At 37.2% G+C, this 26,897-nt stretch overlaps 1 pseudogene across 1 annotated transcript; it reads left to right on the forward strand.

Moving 5' to 3' along the window:
* Positions 1-7,242: 7,242 nt before the first annotated feature.
* LOC308338366 (small ribosomal subunit protein eS24-like) lies at positions 7,243-7,663 on the forward strand (annotated as a pseudogene). The gene has a single exon. The product of its transcript is annotated as a small ribosomal subunit protein eS24-like (transcript).
* Positions 7,664-26,897: the final 19,234 nt, after the last annotated feature.

Genomic DNA, 26,897 nt, shown 5'->3' on the forward strand with positions numbered 1-26,897 from the left:
TAGTTGCTAAGGAAATATGGATAAATTTATTTTAAGTAATGAAAGAGTTTCCATTTGTCCTTCTAGGTGTTAGTATCTCACCTCTGTTTAATGCATAGTCCACTGACGTTAGCACTGGACGTTTTTCGGATGCCCTCAATAACACTACTTGGCTAATCTAATGTGATTCAGCTAATAGGTTTTCTATCAGCGTTTATGGACCATCCCATCCATCTACCTTATGCCTAAGAGAAGTATGTATATGCAGTAGGCCTGAGCTAGCGTTTCTCCCAAAGAAGGTAATTCTGTTTGACGATCAGTATGTTGAATTTGGGCTTCCCCAATGTTCTCTGCAACAGAATGGAAGCCAGTTTCTCGCCAATAGAGTCACAAAAGTATAAAGATTGAGTCTTGAATCAACCCTGTTTTTAGAGTAAGACTTTTAAAAAAAAAATCTGTAAATCCTGAGGGTTAGTAATTGTAACTGCTTGGAAATGATTTAAGTTATTAGGAAATAAAAGTGTTCCCACTCTCCCTGACTCAGTAGTCTCCAGTGACTTTCCATCTTACTCTGAGTTCTATCCAGACAGAGCCTTGATGGTTGCAAAGCCGGTTCCTATCTGGCCTCTTGTTCTCTCTAACTCTATTTTGTACCAGCCTGTCCTTGCCCACTTGGGTACAGCCTCATTAGCTTTTCTGTGACTCCTGGTCTCAGTCACATCAAGATGCATCTGCTCACCTGTTTTAGGGCTCTGCTTGCACGTCGTTTATCAGTGATGCTGTCCCTACTCTCTCTGTCCTTTCCTGGCATTCCTCTTTTATTTTTCTTCCTAGCACTTATACCCATCTCATATACTACTTACTTTCTTGTTTAATCATTTATTATGTCTCCCTCTGGTACAATGTAAGCTCCTTGAGAGCAATCATTGTTTTCTGTCTTTGTTCACTGCTCAATCCCTGGGGTCCGGAAAGTTGTGTGGCATGTAGTAGACTCTCAATATCTATGTGGGGAATTCAAGTATGATTATGGATGGATTATTTAGTTTTTAGTTTGTTAAATCCACTCTTGGTGCTTAGATAGAACAACAATAATATCTTACTGTCCTATAGGAATTCAGAGGTTCTCAGACACTTTTCTGTCGAAAAGCCAGTATTCAACATACCTAGAGAGGAGCAGCCGTCTAGCCGGCATTTCAGATAACTCAAAATATGGGGGTTGTTGTAAAACCAAGGGAAGTAGAATCTACATGCTTAAAGAAGTCTTTGTGTAAATGAAAAATGCATTAAAGACCCAGATAGAAGGACTAAAGGGGGTGGGAGTGGGGGCAAGAAGAGAAAGCAACTGGTTTGCAATCTTAGCTTTCTTCTTAAGTCACTTTCTGATCAATGGCAATTTTTATAACATCTGGGACTCTGTAATTTTTTTAAAGAGAAAGATGACTTACCCCCCTTTCTTTATTATATTTTATTGTTTCAGTCATTTGCTTTGAGATCTTTAAGCCGTGGCATGTTATTCGTAATGAGCTAAAGAAGGCATACTGACTCCTTTGAATCTTGATTATTGTTAAAGCTTCTGCAGTGAAGTTGAGCCTTCTCCCAGGGCTTGCCTGTAGCCATTGCTTGCAATCAGTAAATATTCATAAATCTGCTATCATGGAAATGAAATAGAATGTCTCAAAATTACTTTGGAGGCATAAAGTAGGCCCTGAAGAGTGAACTGGGAGGATGCATTTCACTTTCAGATTTGGAATGAAGAAAATACTCTTTGTGTCGGCAGATGACATGCTCTGCCCTGGAATTCCGAGGACCTGAGCAGATCTTGTTCAAGGTAACACTTGAACAGTGGGAGCAGCAGGTTCTATCCATACCTGGGTGGGAGACCCCTAGGGGGCTGGTTGCAGCTTCTTTGGAGTTGTCATCAGCAAAAAGGGACTCTTGGAACCAATTTACATTATGGATTGCACTTTCTTAAAACTCCTTGATGCCTTTTCTCACTTATTAGAGGATTTTCTTTAGTCCAGTACACATTTACTAAATACCTCTAGGGAGCAAGGCATCGGAAGGGGTTGCTCCAGGTATAAACCTCCCCAGGGGAAGGTCTAACCCCATCTATAGAGTTGATAATTTAAGCAATTTCTGATGGTGGCCATACCATTTAGGACACCTTTAACTGTAGTGTTGAATTTCTCCTTCTACTATCTCTCTTCCATTATCTTCCTGTGGGCAAATTTAGGTTCTGGGGTCAAGGGCAGAATGATTCAGTGATTCTGGTGAACTGATGAAGATGGTGTATTTAATCAGAGGCTGTTCCTGGGGAGAGACTTCTGTTCTTTGGAATCACTTAAAGGAGAACTATAATCTAGTAAATTAAAAGCATCAGCACTATTTGCAGTTTGGTAACGTCAAGGTTAGGAGAAAAAAAAATAAAAGCCCGAGAGGGCACTCTTGTCACTGATTTCAAAGGAGCTAATTCTTAGGGTTATTAGCTACCTCAATTTATAACGCTATATACTCTTGAACACCAAATGCTCATTATCAAAAATTAAAGAAGCGTGGAGCTGAGATTTGAAGTATATTTTAGATAATAGATTTTGGAACATGCCTCATATTGTTAGGATTGACCTGACCTTACAACTAATAAAGGTTTCCAGTGGGCATGGAATCTCAGTAATAATACCTTGTTTCCATGAGTGTGAAAAAAGCAAAGAAAAGCTCCTTTGTTTTTGTTTCTATTGTGGTACTGGGACACAGGCAAAATTTTTAAAGTTAAGTAGTTAAAGCCTGGCTTTAGAATCTATAGCCTCTATTCTCCTTGGGCTCTCTGTGTCTGCAAGATCTTAACCATCCACTAAGACTTTACCTTTGCTTTCCTAAGGAAACAGAAATATCCTCAGTGTTATTATTTTTTAAAAAGATTTTATTTATTTAAGAGAGAGTGTGTGTGCATAAGTGGGGGGAGGGGCACAGAGCGGAAGAAGCAGACCCCAGCTGGGAAGGGAGCCCGATGCAGGGCTCCAGACTTTATCCCGGGACCCTGGGATCATGACCTGTGCTGAAGGCAGATGCTTAACCAGCTGAACCATGCAGGCGCCCCTACTCAGTTTTGAAACATGGATAAGTAACTTTGTGCATTTATAGGAAGTCAGAGAAAAATGTTCTAATCGTGAGTTTTCAGGCTTCTGGTATCTGTATGGGGAATCTGCAAGGTGGTGGTTACATACCTTCATGGTCAGTCTGGCTTGCTGTGTTGACTCTAGCTGGTCTCTCTACTCTTGTTCTTTACTTATTCTAAGCCAACCAACATGTAAGTGCCAGGAAAAAAATTCCTTACGTATGATTTTTGTCACAATAATTCTCTGATTAGGAGTGAATGCCCATTATATATTGTCACTGTCACAGACACATCTGTCTGGCTTCAGTAATCAGACTTCTGCCTTTGATGTTTCACCTCCAAGGTGTTTTTTGTTCCTTGTTCCACCAGGCCACATATCTTTGCTCAAAAAGAATTGTCTAAAAGCCTACTTTCCAGTCAAGCACATTCTGCCCACATCTTTTGAGAGACTCATGAACCGTTCTGAAAAGTTTTGAAAGGTATTTCTAGGCAGAAAAGTTACTTTTGGCTAAGTTAAAGCCCTTACTTTATGGTTTAAATTCATGTGCTTTTTTTCTTCTTTTGTTTTCTTAAAATATAATAAAAAATCTTGCCACCTCTTCCACTTAAGGTTTCTCATAAACTTAAAGCTTGTCATAAAATTGTCTTATAACCTCTTCTTCCAGCTAAGTACTCTCAGTTTCCTTTAGCCCTTTCTTACTGGACTTATTTTCCAAACTTTTGATTATTATCTGTCATTTTATCTTTACACCAAATCCACACAGAAATATCATACTTCATGGATCCTAGGAAGTACCTTTTTTTCTCACATTTTAACATATCACAACATTTAACAGGATTCATCATGTAATTGATGAGACTTTGCAGTTATAAATGGCAGCACTTTTTTTTTCCCTTAGCAATAATTAAAATGAAGGTATAGCTTGATGATTAAAAAAGGCAGGGGAATTAGTTTAGATTAAAGGAGATTAAAGAGAAAGGACAACCAAATTTGGTGGTGAGGTCTTAAATTAAAAAATCAAAGAACAATATAAGTTTTGTTAGTCTTAGAATTATTACACAGGTAATAATCAACAAATAAAATTATAATATATTTAAAGTACACAGTGTGATGATTTGATGTATTTATACATTTGAAAGGATTTCCACCATTGAGTTAACATTTCCATCACCTCACATTTTTACCTTTTTTTGTTGTTGTTAAGAACATTTCTTTACTCTGTTAGCAAATTTCATGTTATCAACTGTAGTTGCCATACATTAGATCCTCAGATCTTATTCATCTTAAACTGAAAATTTGTACCCTTTTACCAGTCTCCCCCAATTTGCCTCATCCCCTAAACCCTTGTTAATCACCATTCTCGTGATAACATGCAGTATTTGTCTTTCTCTGTCTGGCTCATTTCCTTTAGCATAATGCTCTCCAGCATTATCTATGCCATCACAAATGGCAGAATTTCCTTCTTTTTATTTATTTTATTTTATTTTATGTATTTTATTTAAAATCAGTTAATTAACGTACAGTGTGTTATTAGTTTCAGAGGTAGAATTTAGTGATTCATCAATTGCCTGTAACATCCGGTGCTCATTACAGCAAGTGCCTTCCTTAATGCCCATCACCTAGTTCCCCCGTCTTCTCACCCACCTCCCTCTGGCAACCCTCAGATTGTTTCCTATACTTAGAAGTCTATTATGTATGTCTCCCTCTCTGATTTCATCTTATTTTATTTCCCTTCCCTCCCTCTATGTTCATCCGTTTTGTTTCTTAAATTCCCACAAGTGAGTGAAATATAATTATCTTCTCTGATTGACTTATTTCTCTTAGCATAATACCCTCTCATTCCATCCATGTCATTGCAACTGGTAAGATTTCTTTTTTTAAAAAAAATACTGTATTTATGAGAGAGAGAAAGAGAGAGCAGGAGCAGAGGGTGGAGAGAGGTAGAAGCAGGTTCCCACTGAACAGGGAGCCCCACTCAGGGCTAAATCCCAGGACCCTGGGATCCTGATCCTAGCCAAAGGCAGATGCCCAACCAACTGAGCCACACAGGCACCCCAACATTTTTTTTTTTGATGGCTGAGTAATATTCTGTTGTCTCTATATACTGCAACTTCTTTATCTATTGATCTGTCGATGGACGTCTGGGCTCTTTCTGTAGTTTAGCTATTGTGGACATTGCAGCTATAAACAATGGGGTGTATGTGCCCCTTTGAATCAGTATTTTTGGATAAATACCTGGTAGTGCAATTGCTAGGTCGTAAGGTAACTATATTTTTAACTTTTTGAGGAGCCTTTATACTATTTTGCAGAGTGGCTGTACCAGTTTGCGTTCACACCAACAGTTTCAGAGGGTTCTCATTTTTCTGCATCCTCGCCAACGTCTGTTGTTTCCTGGCTTGTTAATTTTAGCCATTCTGACTGGTGTGAGGCAATATCATATTTTGGTTTTGATTTGTATTTCCCTGATGCTGAGTGATGTTGAACATTTTTCATGTGTCTACTGGCCATTTATATGTCTTCTTTGGAGAAATGTCTGTTCATGTGTTCTGGCAGAATTTTCTTCTTTTTAAATACTGGATAATATTCCATTGTATATACATACCACATTCTCTATCGATTCATCTATTGATGGACACTTAGGTTGTTTCCTTATTTTAACTATTGTGAATAATGCTGCAGTGAACCTAGGAGTACAGATATTTCTTTGAGATACTGGATTTGTTTCCTTTGGACATGTATCTGGAAGTGGGATTGCTGGATCATGTGGTCATTCTATTTTTAATTTCTAGAGGAACTTCCATACCGTTTTCCTTAGCAACTGCACCAATTTACATTTCTACCAGCAGTGTACAAGGCTTCCCTTTTTTCCACGTACTCTCCAACCTTGTCGTTATCTATTATCTTCTTGGTGATAGCTATTTTAATGAATAGAAATTAGGTGATAGTTGTGAGGTGATATCTTTCAAGAATTTTTGATTGCTGCTTTTATTTCTTATATGACTTGTTGGTTATTTTGGAGTGTGTTGTTTAATGTCCATGTATTTGTGAGCTTCCCAGTTTTCTTCTTATAATTGATTACTAGTTTTATGCCATTGCGGTTAGAAAAGATGCTTGATATGGTTTGTCTTCTTAAGATTTGTTTTGTGGGCTAACATATGATCTATCCTAGGGAATAGTCCATGCGTGCTCAAGAAGAATGTATATTCTGCTGTGGGATGGAGTGTTCTGTGTGTGTCTTTTAGGTCCATCTGGTTTAACGTGTAGCTTAAGTGCAGTGTGTCCTTATTGATTTTCTGTCTGGATGCGTTCTAATCAGTGTTGAAAGTGGGGTACTGAAGTCCCCTACTATATTGTATTGCTTTCTATTTTCTCCTTTCTCTTTATTTAGGTGCTCTGATGTTTGGTACATAAATATTTACAATTATATCCTCTTAATGAGGATTATATTTCTATAATGAATTGTTTTTTGTCTCTTGTTATAGTTTTTGGCTTAAGGTCTGTTTTGTCTGATAAGAATATATCTATCCTGGGGCACCTGAGTGGCTCAGTCATTAAGCATCTGCCTTTGGCTCAGGTCATGATACCAGGGTCCTGTGATCAAGCCCCACATTTGGCTCCTTGCTCGGCAGGAAGCCTGCTTCTTCCTCTCCCACTGTCCCTGCTTGTGTTCCCTCTCTCACTGTGTCTCTCTCCATCAAATAAATAAATAAAAATCTTAAAGAAGAATATATCTACCCTTATTTTTTTGTTCCATTTATATGGAACATATTTTTCCAACCTATCACTTTCATTTTATGTATGTACTTAAAGCTAAAGTGAGTCTCTTAAGGCAGCATATTTCTATTTCTTCATTTTTCTTGGCTCTCTGTGTTAGTTTCTGTGTATTAGACAAAAGAGCTGCCTCTTTCAGTCTGATAGAATGGTCTTCTGTAGGAGATGAACCTTGTCAATCAGCCTGGCTCAAGCATCTGGTTGCCTCTCAAACCTTTATAATTATTCAAGCCACTATATCTGTTCTGGGTGACTCCCAGGAGTTGAAGCTGTGCCTTGTCTCAAAAGGGAGGACATCAGTAAGGATCTAGGTGTATGCTGATTAGAAGGTAGACTTTCACTCTTTTCCTCTCTGAGTGGTTGAAACTTAGCCGCCGTCATGAATGACACAGTAACTATCCGGGCCAGGAAGTTTATGACCAACCAACTACTTCAGCAGATAAAGATGGTCATTGATGTCCTTAACCCTGGAAAGGCAACAGTACCTAAGACAGAAATTCGGGAAAAACTAGCCAAATGTGCAAGACCTTACCAGATGTCATATTTGTATTTGGATTCAGAACACATTTTGGTATTGGTAAGACAACTGCCTTTGGTTTGTGATTTGTGATTCCTTGGATTATGCAAAGAAAAATGAACCCAAGCATTGACTCACAAGACATGGTTTGTATGAGAAGAAAAAGACATGAAGAAAACAGCGAGAAGGACTCAAGAACAGAATGAAGAAAGTCAGGGGGACTGCAAGAGCCAGTGTTGGTGCTTGTAAAAGTGAACTGGAGATTGGACAACAGAAGGAGTAAAGATGCTGGAGATTGGACAACAGAAGGAGTAAAGTGACTTTATCTGTAGTGGTTGTACAGATTTTTGATGAGAGGATTAATAAACTAAGAATGTTATTGCTAAAGAAAAAAAGGAAGGTGGACTTTCAAGCAGCAGGTGGAAAAGTGTGTAGGGAGTTCCTTCCAAGGGGAAACTAAGAGGTGAGCATATTTGCTTGTTCTGTCTATGCTGAGCCTGGGTGTATAGCTATTGGGTGGTCCTCTTGCTCCCATTTAAAAGCCGCTTCTTTGTTCGCTCTTGTTCTGTGGGACTTGTGAACACAAGTCTTGTTAACTTTCAGAGCTATGTGTTTTGGGGTTCTGTCCCTTGGGTGAGAGCTTTAAACTCTGTGTGGCACACTCATTGTATGTTCAAACCCTAAGGAGAAGCTGGGAGTTGAAGGTTCCCTCTAGATTGTATGATGTTGTCCTGAGGGTGGGGCTTAGTGGTGAGCCTTTCCTACATGTTTTGATGTGGATATTTCCTTGTTCACTCAGTGTGTAGGAGTCACTCATCTAGTTTCTGGCTTTCCTTCTGAGGGAATTATTCTTTGTGTAGCTGTACATTCAGTTTATTGGTGGGAGGAAGCTCCTATGTTACCATCTTGGTCCCGAGTCAACTTTAGGAATATGAATATTAACTACATGGTAGATAAAAGTGTTAGGTATGATAATGTTATTGTGTTATGCAGGAGCTTATTTTTGTTCACAGAAGATGTCTGCTAGAGTGTTTAGGAGTGTGGTCTCCTTGCAAATTACTTTCAGGTTAGGAGAAAAAGTAGATTGGTGTGTTTATATAAGCACATATGTACATACATATAGCACGTGGTAAAATGTTAACAACTGAATTTACTTAAAATAAATACAGGTAAAAAGGAAAGTTAATTGTACTACATTTTTAACTTCTTTTATGTTTGAAATTTTTCAAAATAAAATGGGGAAATATGAAAAAACATAAAAAAATAATGATGGTTTCTGATAATTGAGAACATCTTAGATTTGATGCTGTTTGGTGAACTTTGTAGAAATAAGAGTTCGTAAGATGTGGTCTTGGCTTGTTTCTTCTCAGTTTGTATACTGGATTCTTTTTTAAAAATTAATTTTATTTTTAAAATTTAAATTCTAGGTAGTTGACATACAGTTCAATATTGGTTTCAGGAGTAGAGTTCAGTGGTTCGTCATTTACGTATAACACTTAGTGCTCGTCGTAACAAATGCCCTTCTTAATACCCATTACCCATCTAGTCCATCCCCTACCTACCTCCCTCCATCAGTCCTCAGTTTATTTTCTACAGTTAAGAGTTGCTCATGATTTGTTTTCAACTTTCTTTCTCCCTTTCCTGTATGTTCGTCCATTTTGTTTCTTAAATCCCACATGAGTGAAATCATACAATATTTATCTTTCTCCGACTGATTTATTTGCTTGGCATAACACACTCTAGCTTCGTCCAAATCAAAACAAAAGCCACAAATGGCATAACATATATATACACACACACACACACACACACATATATATATATATACACACACACACATATATATATATATGTGTGTGTATATATATGTATATGTGTATATATATATACACACACACACACTATATATACTGTAGTATTCCATGGTATGTATATATACCACATCTTCTTTATCTGTTCATCAGTTGATGGGCATTTGGGCTCTTTCCACAATTTGTCTATTGTTGATAATGCTGCTATAAATATCACGGTGCAGGTACTCCTTCGAATGTGTATTTTTGCATGCTTTGGGTGAATAGTCAGTAGTGCAATTGCTGGATTGCAGGGTAGTTCTATTTTTACCTTTTTGAGGAACAGCCGTACTATTCTTCAGAGTGGCTGTACTAGTTTGCATTCCCACCAACAATGTAAGAGGGTTCCTCTTTTTCTGCATCCTTACCAACACCTGTTGTCTCCTATATTATTAATTTTAGTCATTCTGACAGGTGTGAGGTGGTATCTCATTATGGTTTTGATTTGTATTTCCTAATCATGAGTGATGTTGAATTCCTTTTCAAGTGTCTGCTAGCCATCTTGATGTCTTCTTTGGAAAAATATCTATTCATGTCTTCTGCCCATTTTTTAACTGTTTTATTTGTTTTGGAGGGTGTTGGGCTTCATGAGTTCTTTATAAATTTTGGATACTAATCTTTTGACAGATATGCCATTTGCAAATATCTTCTCCCATTCCATTGGTTGCCTTCAGTTTTGTTGATTGTTTCCTTTACTGTGCAGAAACTTTTTATTTTGATATAGTCCCAATAGTTTATTTTTGCTTTTGTTTCCCTTGCCCCTGACAATGCGTCTGGTAAGAAATCACTGCGGCTGAGGTCAAAATGGTTGCTGCCTATTTTCTCTAGAATTTTGATGGTTTTCTATCTCACAGTTAGGTCTTTCATCCATTTTGAATTTATTTTTGTGTATAGTGTAAGAAAGTGGTCCCATTTCATTCTTTTGCATGTTGCTGTCCCGTTTTCCCAACATTGTTGAAGAGATTATCTTTTTCCCATTGGATATTCCTACCTTGTTGACAAAGAGTAATTGACCATTAAATTGTGAGTATATTTCTAGGTCGTCTAGTCTGTTCTCTTGATCTATGTGTCTGTTTTTGCACCAGTACCGTACTATTTTAATTACTACAGCTTTGCAATATAAGTTGAAGTCCAGAATTGTGATGCCTCTTGCTTTGCTTTTCTTTTTCATGATTGCTTTGGCTATTCTGTGTCTTCTGTGGTTCCATACAAATTTTAGGATTGTTTGTTTTAGTTCTGTGAAAAATGCTGGTGGTGTTTTGATAGGGATTGCACTAAATGTGTAAAATGATTTGGGTATTATAGACATCTTACCAATGTTCTTCCAATCCATGATCATGGAATGTTTTTCTATTTCTTTGTGTCTTCTCCAGTCTCTTTTGTAAGTATTCTATAGTTTTCAGAGTACTGAGCTTTTACCTCTTTGGTTAGGTTTATTCCTATCTGTCTTTTGGTTTTAGGTGCAATTGTAAATGGGACCAAATCCTTTATTTCTGTTTCTGTTGCTTCATTATTGGTGTGTAGAAATCCAACAGATTTCTGTTCATTGATTTTATATCCTGCAACTTTGCTGAATTTATTAATGAGTTCTCACAATTTTTTTGGTGGCATTTTGCAGGTTTTCTACATAGAGTATCATATTGGTTGCAAATGGTGAAAGTTTGACTTCTTCTTTGCTGATTTGGATGGCTTTTATTTCTTTTTTTTTGTCTATTTTTCCTGAGGCTAGGACCTCCAATACTATGTTGAACAACAGTGGTGGGAGTGTATCTCCCTGTCATGTTCCTGACCTTAGTGGAAAAGGTTTTTCCTCATTGAGGATAATATTAGCTGTGGGCTTTTTGTACATAGCCTTTATGATGTTGAGGTATGTTCTCTCATTCCCTACCTTCTTAAGGATTTTTTTTTCAAGAAAGAAAGCGGTATTTTGTCAAATGCTTTTTCTGCATCCATTGAGAGGATCTTTTGGTTCTTATCCTTTCTTTTATTAATGTGGTGTATCACATTGATTGATTCGTGGATATTGAACCACTCCTGCAGCCCAGGAATAAATCCCACTTGACCATGGTGAATAATTCTTTTAATATACTGTTGGGTTCAATTTGCAAGCATCTTGTATAGAATTTTTGCATCCATATTCATCAGGGATATTGGTCTTTAATTCTCCTTTTTAGTGAGATCTTTGACTGGTCTTGGAATTAAGGTAATGCTTGCCTCATAGAAGGAGTTCATTTCTGTTTTTTGGAACAATGTGAGAAGAACAGGTATCAATTCTTCTTTAAATATCTGGTAGAATTCCATTGGGAAGCCACCTGGCCCTGGACTTTCATTAGGAGATTTTTTTTTTTTTTTTTTGGTTAGGAGGTTTTTGATTACTGATTGAATATTTTTGTTAGCTATGGGTCTTTTCAAATTCTGTTTTTTTTTTTCCTGTTTCAGCTTTGGTAGTTTGTATGTTTCTAGGAAATTGTTCATATCTTCTAGATTGCCCAATTTGTTGGCATATAATTTTTCATTATATTCTCTTATAATTGTTTGTATTTCTGTGGTGTTGGTTATGATCTCTCTCCTTTTATTCATGATTTTATTTATTTGGGTCCTTTCTCTTTTTGATAAATATGGTTAGGGGTTTATCAATTTTATTAATTCTTTCAAAGAATCAGCTTAGTTTCATTGATCTATTCTATAGTTTTTTAAAATTTCAATGTCATTTATTTGCACTCTAAATTTTATTAATTTCCTCCTTCTGCTGACTTTAGGCTTTATTTGCTGTTCTTTTTATATCTTCTTTAGGTGTAAATTTAGATCATGTATTTCAGATTTATCTTGCTTCTTGTGGTAGGCCTGTATTGCCATATACTTCCCTCTTAGGACTGCCTTTGCTATGTCAAGGTTTTGGACGATTGTGTTGTCATTTTCATTTGTTCCCATGTACTTTTTTTTTTTTTTAAAGATTTTATTTATCTATTTGACAGACAGAGATCACAAGTAGGCAGAGAGGCAGAGAGAGAGGAGGAAGCAGGCTCCCCGCTGAGCAGAGAGCCCGATGTGGGGCTTGATCCCAGGACTCTGAGATCATGACCTGAGTCGAAGGCAGAAGCTTAAACCACTGAGCCTCCCAGGTGCCCCTGTTCCCATGTACTTTTTAATTTTTTCTTTAGTTTCCAGGTTAACCCATTTATTCTTTAGTAGGATGTTCTTTAACCTCCATGTGTTTGTGATCTTTTCAGTTTTTTTCTTGTGGTTGACTTCAAGTTTCATAGCGTTGTTCTCTGAAAATATGCATTGTATGATCTCAGTCTTTTTGTACTTGTTGAAGGTTGATTTGTGAACCTATATGTGATCTATTCTGGAGAATGGTCCATGTGCACTAGAAAAGAATGTGTATTCTGCTGCTTTAGGATGAAATGTTCTGAATATATCCCTTAAGTTCGTCTGGCCCAATGTGTCATTCAGTGCTATTTTTTCCTTATTGATTTTCTGCTTACATGATATATCCATTGCTATAAGTGGGGTGTTAAAGTCCCCTACTATTATTGTATTATTATCAATGAGGTTTTTTTTTTTTATGCTGTTTTTTAATTGAGTCATATATTTGTGTGCTCCCAGGTTGGGGACATAACTATTAAAAATTAATTTTAATAGAATTAGTAATATTAAAAATTGTTAGAACTTCTTGGTGGATAGACTTCTTAATTATGATATAATGCCCTTTATCTCTTGTTACAGGCTTTGTTTTAAAATCTAGTTTGCCTAATATAAGTATAGCTACTCTGGCTTTCTTTTGTTGTCCATTGGCATGATAAATAGTTCTCTATCCCCTTACTTTCAATCTACAGATGTCTTTAAAACATTTTTAAAAAAAATTTAAATTCAGTTAGCCAATATATAGAACATCATTAGTTTCAGACGTAGAGTTCAGTAATTCTTCAGTTGCATATAACACCCAGTGCTCATCACATTGCGTACCCTCCTTCATGCCTGTCATGCAGTTACCCCATCCCTACACCCACTTCTCCAGCAACCCTTGGTTTCTTTTCCATAGTGAAGAGTCTCTCATGGTTTATCTTCCTCTCTGATTTTTTCCCATTTTGTTTTTCCCTCCCTTCCACTATGATCCTCTGCACTGTTTCTTATATTCCTCAGATGAGTGAAACCATATGATAATTGTCTTTCTCTGATTGACTTCTTTTGCTCAGTATAATATGCTCCAATTCCACCCATGTCAATGTAAGTGGTAAGATCTCATCCTTTCTGATGGCTGGGTAATATTCCATCATATATATATATATATATGTATATATATATTTATATTTATATATTTATATATATATCTTATATATATATAAAATGCACAGTAGTGCATTTTGCTTTTGTTTCCCTTTTATCCTTTCTGATGGCTGGGTAATATTCCATCATATATATATTATATATATGATATATATATCTTGCATCTTGATCCATTCATCTGTTTATAGACATCTTGGCTCTTTCTATAGTTTGGCTATTGTGGATGCTGCTGCTATAAACATTGGGGTACAGGTGCCCCTTTGGATCATTACATTTGTATCTTTGGGGTAAATATCTGGTAGTACAATTGCTGGGTTGTAGGGTAGCTCTATTTTTAGCTTCTTGAGGAAACTCCATATTGTTTTCCAGAGTGGCTGTACCAGCTTGCATTCCCACCAACAGTGTAGGAGAGTTCCCCTTTCTCTGCATCTTTGCCAACATTTGTTGTTTCCTGTCTTGTTTAATTTTAGCCACTCTGACTGGTATGAGATGGTATCTTATTGTGGTTTTGATTTGTATTTCCTTGATACCAAGTGGTGTGGAGCATTTTTTCATGTCTGTTGGCCATTTATGTCTTCTTTGCTGAAATGTCTCTTTATGTCTTCTGCCCATTTCTTGACTGGATTATTGTTTTTTTGGGTGTTGAGTTTGATAAGTTCTTTACAGATCTTGGACATTAGCCCTTTATCTGATATGTCATTTGCAAGTATCTTTTCCCATTCTGTAGGTTGCCTTTAGTTTTGTTGACTCTTTCCCTTACTGTGCAAAAGCCTTTTATCTTGATGAAGTCCCAGTAGTGCATTTTGATTTTGTTTCCCTTGCCTTTGGAGACAAGTCTAAGAAGTTATGCAGGTGTCTTTAGGTCTAAAATGAGTCCCTTGTAGGCAACATATAGATGGATCTTGTTTTTGTTTTTGTTTTTGTTTTAAAGATTTTATTTATTTATTTGACAGACAGAGGTCACAAGTAGGCAGAGAGGCAGACAGAGAAGAGGAAGCAGGCTCCCTGCTGAGCAGAGAGCCCGACATGGGGCTCGATCCCAGGACCCCGGGACCATGACCTGAGCTGAAGGCAGAGGCTTTAACCCACCGAGCCATCCAGGCGCCCCCTTGATTTTGTTTTTGTTTTAATCCATTCTGATACCCTGTGTCTTTTGATTGGAATATTTAGTCCATTTACATTCAGATGATTATTGAAATATATGAATTTACTGCCATTGTTACCTGTAAAGTTGGTGCTTCTGGTGATGTTCTCTGTTCTTTGTTCTTTCTAGTCTTTGTTGCTTTTGGTCTTTTTCCTTCCTTATTCAAGGAGTCCCCTGTAGTATTTCTTGTCATGCTGGTTTAGTGGTCATGAACTCATAGTTTTTGCTTGTCTTGGAAACTCTTTATCTCTCCTTCTATTTGGAATGACAGTCTTGCTGGATAAAGTATTATTGGCTGCATATTTTTCCCATTTAGCATGTTGAATAGATCATGCCGCTTCTTTCTGACCTGCTAGATTTCTGTGGATAGGCCTACTGCTAACCTTATGTGTATGCTGGATTCTTTACCAAAATAGTCATATAGGCTCTACCAATTCAGAAATTTTACCGGGAATGAGTTATGAGTACTCTCAAGCATTTAAGTTCTGCATGTTCTATAATAAAATGGGGGTAATAATATCAACTTCATAGATTTGGTTTGAGAATTAAATGAAAAAAAATGTGTATAGTGTTTTGGAGAGAGTCTGGGACATAGTAAGTACTCATCGTCTTAGGACTTTGAAAGGGTATAAACTAACCTTTACAAACTTAAATAAAAAGAGAAGGGAATTTATTATAAGAATGCATGAGAACTCAAGAGACTTAAGACAAGGAACTGCAATCTGTTTTAGGGAAAGATGGAACCCAGGAACTTGAGAGCTGGGAGGATTCAAGGCAACCATCCCCTGAGTTTCAGTCTTTTTCTCTGAAGCTAGAGAGTCTTCCTTTCACACACTTACTTCATATCTTTCTGACTACAGACTAATTTTTTTAGCTTCCCACATGCACAGATTAGAGCATAGAGACACCACAACTTTGAGTCTTCATGTCCTCAGTCCACAAGACCAATTCCAGATATATAGTATTTTTAAGCAGTTACTTAGACACCTGTTTTTCAAATTCTTAAAATTTGTTGGCACAGCTTGGGTTAGGTGTCTGTTCCTGGTGTAGTCTTTTGCCAGAGTGGGACTATCAGATGTATGCAAGGGCCTTGTGGGTCATTTTTCTACACACAAACCACTTCTGACACCAAGTGGGTGTTCAACAATTAAATTCTCTAAGAGTTAGTGCAGACCCTACAAGTTAAGGGTTGGTCTCTTAGGACTACTCCAAATTCAGATAGCATTCAATAATATGGTACCCAGGCTAACTACTCTTCTGCCAGGCTATTCAGATAGCATTCTACCAGGCTACCTACTCTTCTGCCAGGCTATTCAGATAGCATTCAATAATATGGTACCCAGGCTACCTACTCTTCTACTATCCTGTGACCCCCTCAGTTTTAATAATATGTTAGAATGACTCCCATAACTCAGGAAAGCGCTGTTCTTAGTATTACTCTTTATTATAAAAAATAGAAATGAACAGTCAGATTAAGAGGTACAAAAGGCAAGATCTGGAAGAGACCTGAGCACAAGAACCTCTGTCCCAGTGAAGTTGGAGTGTGTTGCCTTATGGTACATGAATGTGTTCACTGACTTGGTATCACTTCAAAGTTCAGGGGTTTTTATTCACATTTCCTTGTGTGGGCATTTTTGATTAAACCAGTGGCCATTGGTGACTGAACTCAATCTCTAGACTATATGTGTTTCTAGAAGTCAGAGGGTAGACCTGGGTGTTCTAAACTTCTAATCATCTGGTTGGCTTTTATGACAATCAGCTCCCATCCTGAAGCTATCTTGGACCTCTTCCACCAGGTGTCACCATTACTGTACAAAAGACACCCACCATTCAGGAAATTCCAAGAGTTTTATGACCTCTGTAACAGAAACTTGGGGCAAAAGACCAAGTACTTATTTTTTATTATACTGCAGGCCCATGATGTGAGTGGACTCCAGGAGTTCTCAAAGAGTGGGGTATAATATGCCTTAAACAAACACTCCCAATAGTGTGATTTCCTCATGTCCTTGGTATACCATGTTTCTCCTTGCCTTATCATCCTTTGTCTTATTCAACTCTGGCTGGCATACAAAATATGACAGACTGGGTGACTTAAGCAACAGGAATTAATTTCTCAGGGTTCTGGACACAGGGTAAGTTCTATTATGAGACCTCTTTTCTTGGTTTGCGGGCAGTTGCCATCTTGTCATCTGCTCATATGATTTCACTGTGCTTATGAGGAGAATGAGAGATAAAAGAAAGAGGGAGAGAGCAAGAAAATACTCTTTGGTGTCTCTTCCTGTGAGGACATTATTCCTAGTCCTAGGGTGCCACCCTTATGATTTTATTTAATTTCCTTACAGGCCCTATCTTTAAATAGAGTCACATTAGGGGTTAGGGCTCTAACATATGAATTTTGTAGGAGAACACCATTCAGTCCATAGCATTTCTGTTCTTGTTACTAGCCCAAGAGCCCAGCACCCTGGTCCTAGAGAATTCGCTTTATAAAAGGCCACCAAAGGGGGACTAATCCAAGGGAACTAATTACTAATGGTGAAGTTTTAGTTATAAGCAGGAAAGAGATTTGTGGGATAAGGTTGGAAATAGAGAGTTGGGAGGGGAAATGAGCAGGTCTGTTAAATGTAAAATCATGCTTTCTGGGCAACTTGTATTTTAACTATTATCAAGGCTGTCTTTATTCTTCCAACAAACTTTATAACTAATTTGTTGAACCTGGAATTAGTGTTCATTAAAATTCATTTTAAATTTCTTACTTTAACTCCTTTTAATTTTAACTAGCTCTTAGCCACTTTTTGGAACCATTTTTTTTTTTCCTTGAAGAATTCTCTCATTAGAATAGTTTCTAAGTTCAGCCCTTTGAAACACATCATAGATAGGAAAACCTCACTCTGTATGTTTGGATATTTTTGTGTTGGGCCCATTCCTCCTCTGTCTGCTCACTCCATGGAACTGATTCAAGTGAAGAGCTCCCACTGACTTCAAAGAGCTCTGAGGTAAAGTGAGAAATATCTCATAGAAATGTCCCAAAATTATTTTGGATTTATAAAAAAAAGCATTGATATTATTTTTAAAAGATGTGAATATTAGTTCTGGAAAGTGAATGCATGTTAAGATTGCCAGTTAGACAAAGTCAAGAAATTCACCTTTGGTGAGGAGGTGAAGATGGCAGTGGAGTAGGAGAACCCCCATCCCATGAATATGACTAGATTAATATCAAATCATCCTAAATACTACAGAAATTGACCTGACGAGTGGCAGAACAAACTCCACAACTAAAGGTAGAGAAGAGGCCATATGAAGAAGGTAGGAAGTGTGGGGACATGGTTTGGGAGAGAAACAGGTCATGACCAATGTGGTAGGGAGGGCTCTGTGGTTGCAGAGAAGGGAGTATCCAGAACAATTGGTTTGGAAGATAAGAAGGCCCAAATTTTGTGAGTTCTTTCAACCAGTGGGGCTTAAAGCCTGGTGTTCTAAATGTTAGCAAGGTTGGCTTATGGAGAGCTTGGAGGCATTGGGACTACTCTTGGAGAGAAGGCAGGAAAAACTAACTGTGGACATACAGCACGGAAATAGCAATCTGAAGAGTGTGTGGGACACAGGGTGGGGAAGTTATTTGCTTATTTAAGAGCCTGTCCCAGAGAGGCAACATTGAGGGAGTGACCCCTCTGGGAACAAAGGAACTGGTAGGTACCATTTCCCTCCCCCGCCCTTCAGCGTAAGTACAGGGACACTTGGGGAAACCAGTTCAGTGCCAACACTTGCTACCTATCTTGCTTACACCAACTCCCCACCCCCCCCAACACACACATCTCTCTGTGCTCCAGTGGAACCACCTTTCCCAGTCATTCTTACCTCAGTCCCAACGTGGCAGCCCCTTCCCAGAAGAACCTGCCCAAACTCCTACCCACAATGCTTCTCTCCAGCCTGGCAATTTTGCAGGGCCTTGGTTCTGGTGGAGGTGGTGATAGTTCTCATTTCACAAGCAGACCAGGGCACACCTATTTAAAACTTGCTACATTCAGGCCAGGGACCAAACACTGCAAAGAGAGGCAAAGAGAGCTTCTGCAGATGAAACAGGCAAAGAGAGCTTCTGCAGATGACTGGCCTGAAGGATAAAGCAGCCAGAGCAAAACAGTAGAGTGCATGTAGCACACACTGGAGACACTTACTGAAGTGCTATGCTGTGGGGAACAGGGGACACTACACTGCAGGGCACTATAGGACTTCTACTTCATTATAAGGCCATTACCCTTTAGAACAAAGGACAGAGCTGACTTTTCTAACACAAAGAAACAAGCACAGAGAGACAAAATGAGAAGACAGAGAAATTTATCCCAAATGAAAGAACAGGACAAGGCCACAGCCAGAGAGCTAAGTGAAACAGATGCAAGTATCATGCCCAATAGATAATTTAATGATCATAAAGATACTCACTGGACTTGAGAAAAGAGTAGAAGACATAAGTGTTACCCTCCATAGATATAAGGAATAACACAGCAAAGATAAAAGGCTCAATAAATGAAATGAGAAACATGTTTGATGGAATGAACAGTAGGATGGAAAAAACAGAGTAATGAATTAGTGACCCAGAAGACAGAGTATTGGAAGGTAATCAAGTTGAACAAAAGAGAGAGAAAAGAATTATGCAAATCAAGAATGGACTTGGGAATTTAGTGACACCATCAAACATAATAATATTTGCATTATAGGAGTCCCAGAAGAAGAGAGGGAAAAGGCGGCAGGAAATTTATTTGAAGAGATAATAGCTGAAAACTTCCCACCTCTGGGGAAGGAAACGGATATCCAGATCTAGGAGGCACTGAGACCTCGCAACAAAATCAGCAAAGGCAGATCCACAGCCAGATATCTTATAATTAAAATGGCAAAATATGGTGATAAAGAGAGAATTTTAAAGCAGCAAGACAAAAAAGACAGTTACATACAAGGGGAACCACATACAGTTATCAGGGGATTTTTCTGCAGAAATATTCCAAGCCAGAAGGGAGTGGCATGATATATTCAAAGTGCCGAATGGGAAAAATTAGCAACCAAGAATGCTCTATCTAGCAAGGCTATCATTCAGAATAGAGGGAGAGATAAAGAGTTTCCCAGACAAACCAAATATAAAGGAATTTATGACCACTGCCAGCCCTGCAAGAAATATTAAAGGGGACTCTTTAAGTAGAAAGGAAAGACCAAAAGTGACAGTATGAAGGTAGGGAATACAAAGGCAGTAAAAATTAATATTTTTGTAAAATATCATTCAGGGAACTCACAAAATAGAAGGATGTAAAATATGATACCATATATCTAAAATGTGGGGAGGAGAGTAGTAAAGAAATATAGGTTTGAACTTAAATGACCATCAACTTAAGATAGAGTGCTATATGCAAAAGGTGTTATATACAAACCTAATGGTAACCACAAATCAGAAACCACTAATAAGCATGCAAAGAGTAAAGAGAAGGAAATCCAAATATATCACTAAAGAAAACCAGCAAACCATGAGAGGGAGAAAGACAAGAAAGGATCAGAGAAAATATCCAGAAACAAGCACAAAACAGTTAATAAAATGGCAATAAATATATATCTATCAATAATTACTTTGAATATAAATGGACTAAATGTTCCAATCAAAAGACAGGATGACAGAATGGATTAAAAAAAAAAGACTTTGCTGCTTACATGAGACTCACTTTAGACCTAAAGACACCTGCAGATTGAATGTGAGGGAATGGAGAAACATTTGTCATGCAAATGTATGTCAAAACAAAGATGGAGTAGCAATACTTAGACAAAAATCAATTTTAAAATAAAGACTGTAACAAGATTAAAGAAGGATGCTATATAATAATAAAGGGACAATTCAACAAGATGGTATAATAATTGTAAATATGTTTTCATGCAATGTTGCATCACTGAAATACATAGAACAGTTAATAACAAACATAAAGTAATAGCACAATAATAGTAGGGGACTTTAACACTCACATCAATGGACAGATCATTTAAATAGAAAATCAACAAGGAAACAGTGAATTTGAATGATATACCGGACCAGATGGATTTAACAGATATAGTCAGAACTTTTCATCCTTAAATAGTAGAATGCACGTTCTTTTAAAGTGCACATGGAACATTCTGCAGAACATTTTAAGTCACATATTAAGTCACAAGTAACATATTAAGTCATATTAAGTAACATATTAAGTCACAAATCAGGCCTCAAGAAATACAAAAAAGCTTGAAGTTGTACCATGCATCTTTTCTGACCATAATGTTATGAAACTGGAAGTCAACCACAAGAAAATGTCTGGAAAGCACACAAATACATGGAGGTTCAGTAATATGCTACTTAACAATGAATGGGTCAACCAGGAAATTAAAAAAAAAAAAAAAAGTAAAGTACTAGGAAACAAATGAAGACACAATGGTCCAAACGTGGGATGCAGCAGAAGTGGTTCTAAGAGGGAAGTTTCTAACAATACAGGCATACTTCAGGAAGCATGGAAAATCTCAAATAAACTGTAAGGTTTTACAGGCAAGATACACACGACACCAGGCAAGATAGGCGCAAGGCAAGGTTTATTAAAGGCGCTCTCGGGTGAGGTTCCACGACTCAGGAGAGGAGAGTCGGGGAAGTCATGCCCAGGAGGGGGTTGAGTGGGCCTTTTATTTGGGTTAAGACAGGGCATAGGTTCACAGCCATATAAGGTAGGGTATTCGGGGTGTGGGTTCGTAACTATGTATGGTAAGGTATTTGGTGGTTGGAGGGTAGGGAAGTCCTGACGTTCCTGTTTCTGGCATAGGTGTTGGTTTACTTATGGTGACGTGTCCTTGACAGATGTCCTTCTGGAGGGAAAGTCCTGGGTAGGGGGAAGATGGTGGTCTGGAGGCCATTTTATTGTTCCTCCTGCATTCCCAGGGCCACTGACCTAACATAAACAACCTAACCTTACACCTAAAGGAACTAGAGAAAGAACAACAAACAAATCATAAACCAGCAAAAGGAAGGAAGTAATAAAGATTAGGGCAGAAATAAATACTAAAGAAACTAAAAGAATAGAACAGGCCAATGAACCAGGAGCTGGTTCTGTGAAAAAATTAATAAAATTGATAAACCTCTAGTTAGATTTATCAAGTAAAAAAGAGGAGGACTCAAGTAAAATCACAAATGAGAGAGGAGTAATAAGCACTGCAGAAATACAATTTTAAGAAAATGTGAAAAACAATATGCTAACAAATTGGACAACCTAGAAGAAATGGATAAGTTCTTAGAAACATAAAGTATCAAAACTGAAATAGGAAGAAATGGAAAATTTAAATGAACTGATAACCAGTAAAGAAATTGAATCAAAAAACTCCCAACAAACAAAAGTTCTTCACTAGATGGTTTCACATGTGAATTGCCCCAAACATTTAAAGAAGAGTTAATACCTATTCTTCTCAAACTATTCCAAAAAATAGAAAAGGAAAGCTTCCAAATCACTGAATGAGGCCAACATTACCCTGATACCAAACCAGATAAAGATATAACAAAAAGAACTATAGGCCAATATCCCTGATGAACATAGATGCAAAAATCCTCAACAAAATAGTAGCAAACTGAATTCAGCAATATATTAAAAAAATCATTGGCCACAATCAGGTGGTATTTATTCCTGGGATGCAAGGGTGGTTCAATATTTGCAAATCAGTCAACATGATACATCACCTCAATAAGAGAAAGGATAAGAACCATATGATTATTTCAGTAGATGGAGAAAAAGCATTTGGCAAAGTAAAATATCTAGTTATGCTACAAACCATCAGCAAAATAAGTTTAGAGGGAACTTGCCTGAACATAATAAAGGCCTTACATGACAAACACATAGCTCACATCATACTCAGTAGTGAAAAACAGATCTTTCCCTCTAAGGTCAGGAACAAAAGAAGGATGCCCACTCTCACTATTCTTATTCAATATAATACTAGAAGTCCTTGCCATAGCAATTAGACAACAAAAGGAAATAAAAGGCATCCAAATTGGTAAGGAAGAAAACTTTCACTATTTGCAGATGATGTGATAGTGTATATAGGAAAATGCTAAAGATTCCACTAAAAAACTACTAGAGCCAATAAATGAATTCAGTAAGGTTGCAGGATACAAAATCAATGCATAGAAATCTGTTGTATTTCTATACAGCAATAATTATTCAGCAGAAAAATTAAGAAAACAATCCTATTTACAATTGTGATAATAAGATACCTAGTAATAAACCTAACCAAAGAGGTGAAAGACCTGTACTCTGAAAACTGTAAAACACTGTTGAAAGAAAACGAAGATCATACAAAGAAAAGAAAACATTGGTGAAAGAAATTGAAGATGACACAAGGAAATTCCATGCTCATGGATTAGAAGAACAAATATTTGTTCTGGTGCCTGGGTGGCTCAGTGGGTTAAAGCCTCTGCCTTCGGCTTGGGTCATGATCCCAGGGTCCTGGGATCGAGCCCTGTGTTGGGCTCTCTGCTCGGTGGGGGGCCTGCTTCCCTTCCTCTCTTTCTGCCTGCCTCTCTGCGTACTTGTGATCTCTGTCTGTCAAATAAATAAAATCTTTAAAAAAAAATATCTACACTACCCAAAGCAGTCTATACATTCAATGCCATCCCTATCAAAAAATATCAACAGCATTTTTCACAGAACTAAGACAAACAGTCCTAAGATTTGTATGAAACCACAGAAGACCCTGAATAGCCAAAGCAATTATGAAAAAGAAAAGCAAAGCAAGAGGCATCACAATTCTGGACTTCAACTTATATTACAAAGCTGTAGTAACCAAAATAGTATGGTACTGGTGCAAAAACAGACACATAGATCAAGAGAACAGGCTAGATGACCTAGAAATAAACTCACAATTTAATGGTTAATTACTCTTTGTCAACAAGGCAAGAATATCCAATGGGAAAAAGATAATCTCTTCAACAGTGTTGGGAAAACTGAACAGCAACATGCAAAAGAATGAAATGGGACCACTTTCTTACACTATACACAAAAATAAATTCAAAATAGATTAAGGACCTAAGTGTGAGACCTGAAATCATAAAAATCCTAGGAGAGAGTACAAGCAGTAATTTCTCTGACAGGGGCCATAGAAACTTTTTTCTAGATAGGTCCCCAAGGCAAGGGAAACAAAAGCAAAAATAAGCTATTGGGACTATATTAAAATAAAAAGCTTCTGCACAATGAAGGAAACAATCAAGAAAACTAAAAGGCAACCTGTGGAATGGGAGAAGATATTTGCAAATGACATATCTGTTAAACAGTTAGTATCCAAAATCTTTAAAGAACTTATAAAGCTCAACACCCTCCAAAACAAATAATCCTGTTAAAAAATGGGCAGAAGACATGAACAGACCTTTCTCCAAAGAAGATATACAAATGGCTAACAGACACATGAAAAGATGGTCATCATCACTTATAATCAGGAAAATAAAAACGAAAACCACAATGAGATATCACCTTACACCTTTCAGAATGGCTAAAATTAGACAACACAAGAAACAACAGTATTGGTGAGGATGTAGAAAAAAAGGAACCCTCTTGCACTGTTGATGGGAATGCAAACTGGTGCAGCCACTGTGGAAAACAGTTTGGAGGTTCCTCAAAATGTTAAAAATATAACTACTCTATGACCCAGCAATTCTACTACTCGGTATTTACCCAAAGAATATGAAAACACTATTTCAAAGGGATACACTTAACCCCATGTTTATGTCAACATTATTTACAATAGCTGAGAAGATATGGAAGCAGCCTAAGTGTCCAACAACTGATGAACAGATAAAGAAGTGATGTATGTATATGGTGGAATATTATTCAACCATAAAAAAGAATGAAATCTTGCCATTTGCAACAAGTGGATGGAGCTAGTGCATATAATGCTAAATGAAGTAATTCAGTCAGAGAAAGACAAATACAATATGATTTCACTCATATGTGGAATTTAAGAAACAAAACAAGGGAGCAAAGGGAAAAGAGAGAGAGAGACCAGGAAATAGAGTCTAAACTCTAGAGAACAAATTGATGGTTACCGGAGGCGAGGTGGGTGGTGGGATGGGTGAAATAGGTGATGGGGAGTTAGGAGTGCACTTGGGTGATGAGCACTGTGTGATTTTGAAAGTATTGAATCACTGTATTGTACACCTGAAACAAATATAACACTGTATGTTAACTGGAATTAAAATAAAAGCTTAAAGAAATTCTCCATTAATAGGAGGAAGGAAGCTCTTGTAAATTCATAATACTTGTTTAATGCATTCATTCTTCTGGGGAGAAGTTTTAGGTTCTGTTGTGGTTTCAAAACCATAAATATGGAATCCTTTAAATCAAATCTCTATAGATGTCAAATACCAGCCACACCTTCTTCATAACACGAATATAAAAATTATAAATTATTTTGAGAGAGATATACAGTGCATTTAAAGTAGATGTTTTTTGAGTTCCTGTAAACTTTTCAAATTTCTCATGAACAGCTGTGTTAAATTTTAAGTAGGATCTGGACAGGTACTAGTTGTATTTGTAATGTTGTTTACAGATTGGAGAATATCACTCATCTGTATGAGACTTACTCAGACACCTCCAGAAGAAAGGAAATATTGTCAAGATAGAAGTGTACATGCAAACTGGAGCTGGAAATAGGGTCAGCAAGTATATGGGGATTGACTTTTTGCAATCTCTTCCTTATAGACTTCAGAAACCTCTCTAGTGATATTTTGTGTGTGTGTTTTCTCCAGTGTACTTTCTCTGTTAACTGGTCAGTTATAGACACCATACTTGATATGTACAGTTCAATATTCTTTTATCCTGTTTTCCAGCATTCTTTATTTTTTCCCACTGGAGCGGCAACTCTGGCAGAACAGTGCAGGAATGATGGGTGTCCTGGATGTGCCTCTCAATGCAGAGACAAACACAGTAGGTGAGATTAAAAGTAGAAATGAGGAGAAAAGGCCAAGATTCCAACCTATAGAAAGAATGCCATAAGCATAATAATAATTAAAAAAACCCATAATGCAAAAAAAGAAATGGGGTTCTTTGATTAGGAAGTAGATAGATATCTTCCCTTGACCAGAAAGCCCTGTCATTTTTGTCCTGCTCCCAATTTGTCATTCTTTTCATTGTTCATATGCTCATTCATAGTGAATGACCGCTGCCACCACCCCAACTCCACAAAGGAAAAGGACCAAGGTGGTTTTATGATGGACTAGTCATTAATACCTTTCATTTTCATGAACCTGTGGCTAGAGGTTCATTGACGAGGTAAATATCTAACCTTGATCTCCTGAATTAGCTTGTAGATATTTAGCATTTTTCACTGTCAGATATGTAGCTTCCTTGGCATATTAAAAAACAAGATTTCATCAGGAAGATACATATCTTTTAATGGAAGGAATAACTTCTTCTCTAAGTTTAACAGAGAGCATGATCTTTGTGCTTTGTGTCAATCTACTCACTAACTTTCCTTACCAGGTATAATATATTCTTGTCGGCAGCTTGATTTAATTAGACTTGTGGTAACTGATTCAGTTGAGCACTTTAATTGGGTAATTATTTTATTATAAGGACCACTTTTCAGCTGCTAGAGAGAGAGGAAATTTTCCATTTTTTCTCAGGCTAAAACTGGAACCTGAATTCTTTTCTTTTATAGTAAAGTAGAATAATAATGACCAGATATAGAATTAGGTTGAGATTAAGCTGTAGAATGAAGAAAAATATCCTTGACTTATGTATTGATAAGAGACAAGTATGCTTTTGAGAAATGACTATAGAAATAGATTTTCTTAGACCATGAGTACTGCCACCACATACTCATCACTTTTGAATGGAGTGATTATTTGTCTTCTGCCTCAGTTTCCTTTCACAAGTATGGATTTCTCTTTCAGACCCCACGCCAGAAGATTACTGCTGGAAAAAGAAAATAGAACATAAAGAAGTGCCCTTAACTCTTGATTCTAAACAAATGTCCATGATCCAGGGAATTTTTTAAAAACAAATTAATTAAATATTGTCTTCTCTGAAAATTTTTTAATGAAAGTTAGTTATTAACCTCAGAAAGAGACTTTGTCTTGATGAAAAGGCTCAGGCCCTGAAAATTTTGCCTGAAATTGAGCATATAGGATAAAAGCAGTTCTCCAATTCCTGCATAGTTGTGAGATTCAACCTTATTATCTTTTGTTGGCTGGCAAGAATGATAGT

Source organism: Martes martes, assembly GCF_963455335.1.
Source record: "Martes martes genome assembly, chromosome: 2".
Taxonomy (NCBI): Eukaryota; Metazoa; Chordata; class Mammalia; order Carnivora; family Mustelidae; genus Martes; species Martes martes.